The following is an 11165-nucleotide window of genomic DNA, read 5'->3' as shown; positions in this document are numbered from 1 at the left end:
ATTATGATATTAACTGATTATTCTGCTTGTTATTTGGTGCAGTTTCTTCCTAGCCTCAATGATCTTTACATTTTGCCATGTTTTTGCAATGGCTGGTACCGGTTGTTCCTTTCCATGTTTAGGGCTTCCTTCAGGGTCTCTTCTAAGGCAGGCTTGGTGTTGACATAATCTCTAAGCATTTGCTTATCTGTAAAGGATTTTATTTCTCCTTCACTTATGAAACTTAGTTTGGCTGGATATGAAATTCTGGGTTTAAAATTCTTTTCTTTAAGAATGTTGAATATTGGCCCCCACTCTCTTCTGGCTTGTAGAGTTTCTGCCGAGAGATCTGCTGTTAGTCTGATGGGCTTCCCTTTGTGGGTAACCTGACCTTTCTCTCTGGCTGCCCTTAAGATTCTTTCCTTCATTTCAACTTTGGTGAATCTGGCAATTATGGGTCTTGGAGTTGCTCTTCTCTAGGAGTATCTTTGTGTTGTTCTCTGTATTTCCTGAATTTGAATGTTGGCCTGCCCTACTAGGTTGGGGAAGTTCTCCTGGATGATATCCTGAAGAGTGTTTTCCAACTTGGTTCCATTTTCCCCCTCACCTTCAGGCACCCCAATCAGACGTAGATTTGGTCTTTTTACACAATCCCATACTTCTTGCAGGCTTTGTTGATTATTTTTTCCTCTTTTTTCTTTAGACTTCTCTTCTCACTTCATTTCATTCATTTGATCCTCAATCGCTGATACTCTTTCTTCCAGTAGATCGAGTCAGTTACTGAAGCTTGTGCATTTGTCACGTATTTCTCGTGTCATGGTTTTCATCTCTGTCATTTCGTTTATGACCTTCTCTGCATTACTTAGTCTAGCTGTCAATTCTTCCCCTCTTTTTTCAAGATTTTTATTTTCTTTGCGCTGGGTACGTAATTCCTCCTTTAGCTCTGAGAAGTTTGATGGACTGAAGCCTTCTTCTCTCATCTCGTCAAAGTCATTCTCTGACCAGCTTCGATCCGTTGCTGGCGATGGGCTGCGCTCCTTTGCAGGGGGAGATGTGCTCTTATTTTTTGAATTTCCAGCTTTGCTGCCCTGCTTCTTCCCCATCTTTGTGGTTTTATCTGCCTCTGGTCTTTGATGATGTTGACGTACTGATGGGATTTTGGTATAGGTGTCCTTCCTGTTTGATAGTTTTCCTTCTGACAGTCAGGACCCTCAGTTGCAGGTCTGTTGGAGATTGCTTGAGGTCCACTCCAGACCCTGTTTCCCTGGGTATCAGCAGCAGAGGTTGCAGAAGATAGAATATTGCTGAACAGCGAGTGTACCTGTCTGATTCTTACTTTGGAAGCTTCCTTTCAGGGGTGTGCTCTACCCTGTGAGGTGTGAGGTGTCAGACTGCCCCTAGTGGGGGATGTGTCCCAGTTCGGCTACTCAGGGGTCAGGGACCCACTTGAGCAGGCAGTCTGTCTGTTCTCAGATCTCAGCCTCCGTGTGGGGACATCCACTGCTCTCTTCAAAGCTGTCAGACAGAGTCGTTTGCGTCTGTAGAGGTTTCTGCTTCTTTTTGTTGTTGTTGTTTAGCTGTGCCCTGTCCCCAGAGGTGGAGTCTACAGAGACAGGCAGGTTTCCTGGAGCTGCTGTGAGCTCCACCCATTTCGAACTTCCCAGCAGCTTTGTTTACCTACTTAAGCCTCAGCAATGGCAGGCGCCCCTCCCCGCCGCCTCACTGCTGCCTTGCGGTTAGATGGCAGACTGCTGTGCTAGCAATGAGGGAGGCTTCATGGGCGTGGGACCCTCCCGGCCAGGTGTGGGTATAATCTCGTGGTGTGCCCATTAGCTCAAAGCACAGTATTGGGGTGGGAGTCACCCGATTTTCCAGGTGTTGTGTGTCTCAGTTCCCCTGGCTAGGAAAAGGGACTCCCTTCCCCTTTGCGCTTCCCAGGTGTAGCGATGCCTCACCCTGCTTCAGCTCTGGCTGGTTGGGCTGCAGCAGCTGACCAGCACCGATTGTCCGGCACTGTCCGGCACTCCCTAGTGAGATGACCCCAGTACCTCTGTTGAAAATGCAGAAATCACAGGTCTTCTGTGTTGCTCGCGCTGGGAGTTGGAGACTGGAGCTGTTCGTATTCAGCCATCTTGCCCCGCCAAACTCTCCTCTAGATTTTCAAATGTATTGACATATAGTTGCTCATAGTAGCCACTGATGATTTCTTAAATTGCCGTAGTGTAAGTTGTAATGTTTCCTTTTCATCTCTGATTACATTTATTTGGGTCTTCTTCATTAGTCAGAATAAATTCTATACATTTTATCTATTCAACACAACCAACTATTCATTCCTATTTATTTTTGTATTGTTTTATTTCTATTTCATTTATTTCTGCTCAATCTTTATTATTTCTTCTACTAATTTTTGTTTTGGTTTGTTCTTGCAGTTTTAATTCTTTGAAATACATTGTTAAGTGATTTGTTTGAAGTTTTTCTGCTTCTTTGATGTAGGCTCTTATAGCAATAGGTATTCCTCTTTATACTGCTTTCACTGTATCTGATGCAGTGGTTTTGGTATGTTGTATTTCCATTTTCATTTGTTTCAATAGTTTTAAATTTTTTCATCTTAATTTCTCTATGACCCATTCATCATTCAAGAGTATAGTTTAATTTCCATGTGTTTGCATAGTTTTCAAAATTCCTCTTGTGCTCCATTTCTAGTTTTATTTCATTGTCGTTAGAGAAAATGCTTGATATTATTTCACTTTTGAAATGGTTTAAGAGTTTTCTTGTGACCTAGTATATGGTCCATCCACAAGAAAAATTCCCGTACCAAGAATAAGAGTGTGTATTCTGCAGTCGTTGAAAAAAAAATGTTCTATTTTTTCTATAGTGCAAATTAAGTCTGATATGTGTTTCAAATTTTCTTTCTGGAAGATCTATCCAATGCTGAAAGTGAGATGTTGAGGTCTCCAGCTACTATTGTAGTGGTGTCTATCCTTCTCTTTAGCCTTAATAAGGTTTGCTTTATATATCTAGGTGCTCTACTATTGAATGCATATATATTTCCAATTAGTTTTTTTGCTGAATTGACCTGTTCATCATTATATAATGACCTTCTTTATCTCTTCTTACAGTTTTTATCTTGAAATAAATTTTGCCTGATATAAATATACTTATGCTTGCATTTCTTTTTGTTTCAATTGGCATGAAATATCTTTTTCCATTCTTTTATTTTAAATCTATGTAAAGCTTTATAAGTAAAGTGTGTTTCTTTTTGTCAACAGATGATAGGGTCTTGGTTTTTATCCACTCATCCAGTCTATGCTTTTGGAGAGTTTAGTCAATTTACATTTAGTGTTATTATTGCTAGTAAAGGCTTACTTCTGCCATTTTTCATTTGTTTTCTGTTGTTTTGGAGCCTCCTCTTTCTTCTTTTCTTTTCTTTCTTCCTGTCTTTCTTTTAGTGAAGGTGATTTTATATGGTGGTATGATATACATTTTTGCTATTTCTTTTCTTATGTATCAACTGTTTATTTTTCAATTTGAGGTTACCTTGAGGCTTGCAAATATTGTCTTATAACCCATCATTTTAAATTGATAACAACCTACCACTTATTGTCTAAACACACACACACACACACACACATACACACACACAAATAAAACTAATGGAACTCTACACTTTAATATCATCCCCCCACTTTTTAATTATTTGTTGTTTTCTTTTTTTTTTTTTTTTTTTTTTTTTTTTTTTTAACCTTTTTTTTTTTTTTATTATACTTTAAGTTCTAGGGTACATGTGCATAACGTGCAGGTTTGTTACATATGTATACTTATGCCATGTTGGTGTGCTGCACCCATCAACTCGTCAGCACCCATCAATTCATCATTTATATCATGTATAACTCCCCAATGCAATCCCTCCCTCCTCCCCCCTCCCCCCTCCCCATGATAGACCCCAGTGTGTGATGTTCCCCTTCCCGAGTCCAAGTGATCTCATTGTTCAGTTCCCACCTATGAGTGAGAACATGCGGTGTTTGGTTTTCTCTTCTTGTGATAGTTTGCTAAGAATGATGGTTTCCAGCTGCATCCATGTCCCTACAAAGGACGCAAACTCATCCTTTTTTATGGCTGCATAGTATTCCATGGTGTATATGTGCCACATTTTCTTAATCCAGTCTGTCACAGATGGACATTTGGGTTGATTCCAAGTCTTTGCTATTGTGAATAGTGCCGCTTATATCTCATTGTATTCTCCATGGTGGAAAAATTGTACTTATTTTTTTGAATTGGGTCATTATTTAGTATTTCTACTTAAGGTAACAGTAGTTTACACACCACAATGACTGTGTTACACTATTGCTGGGGTTCACCTGGAACCAGATTCAGTTGAAGTGGGCCTGGTGTCTGGGGCTGCAGGGGCTGACCTGGAACATGGATTTACAGATGTGGTTCTGGAGCCTCAGCTAATACTTCTCTTAAAATTCTAATAATTAAATTGATTAGAAAAACTATATGAAAAGCCCATTTAAAGATCAGTGAATATATGGAAGGTTTTTCATGACAAAAATGGTTTTTCAATTGAGAGGAAAAATAATGGACTATACAATAAATAAAATTAAAAACTTTGCTACCTATATAGAAAAATAAAACTAGATTTCTGTTTGATAGCACATATATAATTGAATCTTTTCTAGATTAGGAATCTGAGTATACAAGATTTTTAAATAAATGGCAAGAAGTCAGAAAAATTATAATGTTGCATCAGGATAGTCTTTGATAAGAAGCAACATATCAGAAAAACAAAAGATAAGATTGAGAAATAATGTTATAATATTGGGTGCTGAAAAGAGGAGAATTAAGTTTTTAATAAATGCCAGAGTAGCTTGTATAGGAATGAACTGCCTGCAGATAAACATTATAAAATCTACACAAAATATATTCTTGAAATGACAGCAACTCCAATGGAACTGGAGAGCTACCAGCAAAGAAGTAGAGAGGATACAAATTTATGTTTAGAGAGACTTTTGCTTTTTGCTTGAGGACACATCCCAGCCCTTGTGGCCCAAAATACCTACAACTCCATTACAAAACTGCAATGATGGAACTTGTGGCTACCACAGTGGCTGAAAAGTGACATGGTAAAATCCCAGAAAATAAGAAACCATCATAAAGTCAAATATTAAATAAGTCTGTCACGGACTTCACAACTTAGGACCTAGTCAACTCTTTGAAGTATAAAATAATGCTCGATCTCTCAGTCTTCTGGGAGATAATGGGCCCAATTTTAGCTATCACCTGACTCCAAACTGCAAGCTCTACTTATATCATAAAAATAGTATAAAACTAGCAATTTTATTTTGAAAGCATGAATGTAATGGGTTGTATCCACTTTCCTATATACAAGTAAGTTTTCATTCTGTCTTCAGTATCTCAAGTGAATTGCCTGATATGTGTATCATAGCCTGGTTCAATGCTTATTTAATTTTAAAAAGTGTTCTTCTTTTCTACCTTTGTGAAGAGGTTTTCAAGTTGAGGGCAAGTTTTGTTTTAAATTATGTATTCCCCAAAATTTTAGTGATGAGAATGAGATTGGCAGTCATTGAATTTAGCAGAACAATTGAAAGTTTTGTGATTACATAAAAGTCAGGTAGAGCCTTAATTGTACATATTAAACAATCTCCCTTCTATTTCCATACTTTTTAGAATGCTAGCTGAACGAATCGACCCTTCCAAATTCAGTATTTTGCTATCGAAAAAGCATGGTAAAATAGACTTTAAAATCTCATCAAGTTCATCACTAGTTTTGATCATGGAAAAGCACCGGAAGCCAGAAAGGTTACTTCGAGTTATTTCTGTTTAAGAACTAAAATAGCTCTGTCCTGGTTGGAATGAGTATACATGTGATAATCTAGTCTTGCAATGGATCAAGAATAGTTCTTTTGAATCTATAAATAACCTTGGGGAGTATGGCCATTTTCACGATATTGATTCTTCCTATCCATGAGCATGGTATGTTCTTCCATTTGTTTGTGTCCTCTTTGATTTCACTGAGCAGTGGTTTGTAGTTCTCCTTGAAGAGGTCCTTTACATCCCTTGTAAGCTGGATTCCTAGGTATTTTATTCTCTTTGAAGCAATTGTGAATGGAAGTTCATTCCTGATTTGGCTCTCTGCTTGTCTGTTACTGGTGTATAAGAATGCTTGTGATTTTTGCACATTAATTTTGTATCCTGAGACTTTGCTGAAGTTGCTTATCAGCTTAAGGAGATTTTGGGCTGAGACGATGGGGTTTTCTAAATATACAATCATGTCATCTGCAAACAGGGACAATTTGACTTCTTCTTTTCCTAACTGGATACCCTTGATTTCTTTCTCTTGCCTGACTGCTCTAGCCAGAACTTCCAACACTATGTTGAATAGGAGGGGTGAGAGAGGGCATCCCTGTCTTGTGCCAGTTTTCAAAGGGAATTTTTCCAGTTTTTGCCCATTCAGTATGATATTAGCTGTGGGTTTGTCATAAATGGCTCTTATTATTTTGAGATACGTTCCATCAATACCGAATTTATTGAGCGTTTTTAGCATGAAGGGCTGTTGAATTTTGTCAAAAGCCTTTTCCGCATCTATTGAGACAATCATGTGGTTCTTGTCTTTGGTTCTGTTTATATGCTGGATTACGTTTATTGATTTGCGAATGTTGAACCAGCCTTGCATCCCAGGGATGAAGCCCACTTGATCATGGTGGATAAGCTTTTTGATGTGCTGCTGAATCCGGTTTGCCAGTATTTTATTGAGAATTTTTGCATCAATGTTCATCAGGGATATAGATTCAATGCCATCCCCATCAAGCTACCAATGACTTTCTTCACGGAATTGGAAAAAACTGCTTTAAAGTTCATATGGAACCAAAAAAGAGCCCGCATTGCCAAGACAATCCTAAGTCAAAAGGACAAAGCTGGAGGCGTCACGCTACCTGACTTCAAACTATACTACAAGGCTACAGTAACCAAAACAGCATGGTACTGGTACCAAAACAGAGCTATAGACCAATGGAACAGAACAGAGTCCTCAGAAATAATACCGCACATCTACAGCCATCTGATCTTTGACAAACCTGAGAGAAACAAGAAATGGGGAAAGGATTCCCTATTTAATAAATGGTGCTGGGAAAATTGGCTAGCCATAAGTAGAAAGCTGAAACTGGATCCTTTCCTTACCCCTTATACGAAGATTAATTCAAGATGGATTAGAGACTTAAATGTTAGACCTAATACCATAAAAACCCTAGAAGAAAATCTAGGTAGTACCATTCAGGACATAGGCATGGGCAAGGACTTCATGTCTAAAACACCAAAAGCAACGGCAGCAAAAGCAAAAATTGACAAATGGGATCTAATTAAACTAAAGAGCTTTTGCACAGCAAAAGAAACTACCATCAGAGTGAACAGGCAACCTACAGAATGGGAGAAAATTTTTGCAACCTACTCATCTGACAAAGGGCTAATATCCAGAATCTACAAAGAACTCAAACAAATATACGAGAAAAAAACAAACAACCCCATCAAAAAGTGGGGAAAGGATATGAACAGACATTTCTCAAAAGAAGATATTCATACAGCCAACAGACACATGAAAAAATGCTCATCGTCACTCGCCATCAGAGAAATGCAAATCAAAACCACAATGAGATACCATCTCACACCAGTTAGAATGGCAATCATTAAGAAGTCAGGAAACAACAGGTGTTGGAGAGGATGTGGAGAAATAGGAACACTTTTACACTGTTGGTGGGATTGTAAACTAGTTCAACCATTATGGAAAACAGTATGGCAATTCCTCAAGGATCTAGAACTAGATGTACCATATGACCCAGCCATCCCACTACTGGGTATATACCCAAAGGATTATAAATTATTCTACTACAAAGACACATGCACACGTATGTTTATTGCGGCACTATTCACAATAGCAAAGACTTGGAATCAACCCAAATGTCCATCTGTGACAGACTGGATTAAGAAAATGTGGCACATATACACCATGGAATACTATGCAGCCATAAAAAAGGATGAGTTTGCGTCCTTTGTAGGGACATGGATGCAGCTGGAAACCATCATTCTTAGCAAACTATCACAAGAAGAGAAAACCAAACACCGCATGTTCTCACTCATAGGTGGGAACTGAACAATGAGATCACTTGGACTCGGGAAGGGGAACATCACGCACTGGGGCCTATCATGGGGAGGGGGGAGGGGGGAGGAGGGAGGGATTGCATTGGGGAGTTATACATGATATAAATGATGAATTGATGGGTGCTGACGAGTTGATGGGTGCAGCACACCAACATGGCATAAGTATACATATGTAACAAACCTGCACGTTATGCACATGTACCCTAGATCTTAAAGTATAATAAAAAAAAAAAAAAAAATTACAAAAAAAAAAAAAAAAAAAAAAAGAATAGTTCTTTTGATTGGTACAAATTAACATATTTGTGGAGGTTCTTGGCAGGGTCTCATTTCAAGTAAATAAATTACTAGTATTTATGGGATTGCTATCATTCTAAGAGTGAAGTTAAAAATCATTTGGATAGTCAGAAAAAAAGTTAAAGAAAATGGAAAGTATATATGAAAATTAAAGGCACCTTTAAAAAAAAAAAAAAAACCTTCTGTACTTTTTTCTGCCGTTTCTTCTATGATGTCCCTGCATTAATCTGACTACTTTAAAAAAGAGAGAGAGAGAGAGAGATGCTAATCTTTCAGATAGCTACTTCTCTTCATTAGTGCATTTCCTTGAAAAAAAATAAATGAGGGCACAAATTATTTCATTGGTAGTAAATTGTCTGCTCTGTTTGAGGACATGGTTTTGTGTGCTTTATGACCTAGCCAAGTCCACTTCATGTCTGAGCCCAGATTGCACCTCCAAGAGTCTGTTCTCATCCACACACCATACAGCTAGGAAAACAGACATAAAAAAAAAAAATAGACATGACCACAGAATAATTGATAATTTGAAGATCAGACTGTGTCTTCATATAAAGGCAGAATGATGAAGAGTATTTTTATTAGTCACTTGAAAAAAAGAAAAAGAAAAGGTATTAGACTGCTCACTAATACAGAAAAGGAGACCAAAGTGCCATATAACTCTATATTTTTTCTTTCTCTAGACAAAAAATAAATCAGTCCATTGTATTCAGATCACCAATAAAGCTTATGCCATTGAGAGGCCACCCACACCCATGAGGGGCAAATTAATTAAGAATACACATGTGTGGCCAGGCACGGTGGCTCATATTTGTAATTCCCACACTTTAAGAGGCCGAGGTGGGTGGATCGCTTGAGGTCAGAAGTTTTTTGTTTGTTTGTTTGTTTGTTTGTTTTGAGAGAGAGTCTCGCTCTGTCACCCAGGCTGGAGTGCAGTGGCACGATCTCGGCTCACTGCAAGCTCCGCCTCCCGGGTTCACGCCATTCTCCTGCCTCAGCCTCCTGAGTAGCTGGGACTACAGGCGCCCGCCACCATGCCTGGCTAATTTTTTTGTATTTTTTAGTAGAGACGGGGTTTCACCCTGTTAGCCAGGATGGTCTCGATCTTCTGACCTCGTGATCTGTCCGTCTCGGCCTCCCAAAGTGCTGGGATTACAGATGTGAGCCACCGCGCCCAGCCCCAGAGGTCAGAAGTTTGAGATCAGCCTGGTCAACATGATAAAACCCAATATCTACTAAAAATAAAATAAAATAAAAAATAGCCCGGCATGGTGGCAGGTGCCTGTAATCCCAGCTACTTGGGAGGTTGAGGCCGGGTTAGCACCTGAACCCGGAAGGCAGAGGTTGCAGTGAGCCAAGATCATGTCACCACACTCCATTACAGTCTGGGCAACAGAGTGAGACTCTGTCTCAAAAAAGAAAAGAAAGAAAGAAGAAATAAAGAAAAGAAAGAGAGAGGGAGGGAGGGAGGGAGGAGGAGAGAGAGAGAGAAAGAAAGAAAGGAAAGAAAGGAAGGAAGGAAGGAAGGAAGGAAGGAAGGAAGGAAGGAAGGAAGGAAGGAAGGAAGGAAGGAAGGAAGGAAGAAAGGGAAAAGAATATACATGCTTTTCTCACTGGTTGGTATCAATTATCCAAAGACTTCATTTTCTGTGACCTGAAAGACTCATAGAAGTTTGCAGAAATACTGCGCAGCATGTTTTCAGTTTACAGACCCAAGCATGGTTACTTATCCTGGTTGCTGCAGAAGATTTTGCAACAAGCAGACTTTCTAGCAACAAGCAGACAGTCTAAAAACAGGTCCCTTACATAAAAAGTCACTGTGACCAACAGAGGCCTGTTATCCACCACCACCTACAACTACAGAAGAATTAAGTGCACTAGCAGCCCACTAAAGGGGTTTCTTGGTGACTGTACTTGAAGGCTTTCTACAAAGGTAAGCTAGAAAATGTTATAGCATTGTACCGAGAAAAGAGTGAGTGCCTCCACTGATTTCTACAAGTGGTTTGTTGAGGCTTTTTGAAAAATCACTGGCATGGACACGGTGGAGGACCAAAATTGCACTCTAGTCTTAGCAAACTTAGTATTAGCTATCCTGACAACTATCCAAATTCAGGTTGAGTAAAAAATGGCAGTATGACAAGGACAGACTATTACTCAGCAGCTACTCAGTTTGGGGACAATCTAGAGAAATATAAAGAAGAAATGCAAAGCTATTGTTTTAACCACTCAATTAGAACTTTTTACTAACAGAAGTAATTACTATATTTGTCAATTTATAAAGGGAGGAAAGAAAGAAAACTATATGCTTTTTTTTTTTAAAGAACATGTTAGGAAAATCTATAGATAAAAATACCACAGAATGAAGAAACTTCAGGAATAAGAAAACTAGTAGAGCCTACAGAAGGATAAAACCCTCAGCTAAGAAAACTTTGCAACTGGCTCAAAACTGATAGATTAAAAAAAAAAAAAACTTGGAAATAAAAACTGGTGAACCATATGTCTCAATAACTTTTCCTTATGTTAATATATCTTTTTTGGATAGACACTTGTGGTACTTACTCTGCAATTTCCATGGAAATGTAGGTTAATATATCTTTTTTGGATAGACACTGTTGGTACTTACTCTGCAATTTCCATGGAAATGTCTTGTTTTCCATCTGGCAACAGATAGATAGACATTGCTAGTATTTCAGGTCAACATTATACTTGTTCCATTTTCT

The sequence above is a fragment of the Rhinopithecus roxellana genome, chromosome 7, assembly GCF_007565055.1.
Source record: "Rhinopithecus roxellana isolate Shanxi Qingling chromosome 7, ASM756505v1, whole genome shotgun sequence".
Lineage (NCBI taxonomy): Eukaryota > Metazoa > Chordata > Mammalia > Primates > Cercopithecidae > Rhinopithecus > Rhinopithecus roxellana.
Note: the sequence above shows the minus strand (reverse complement) of the source record.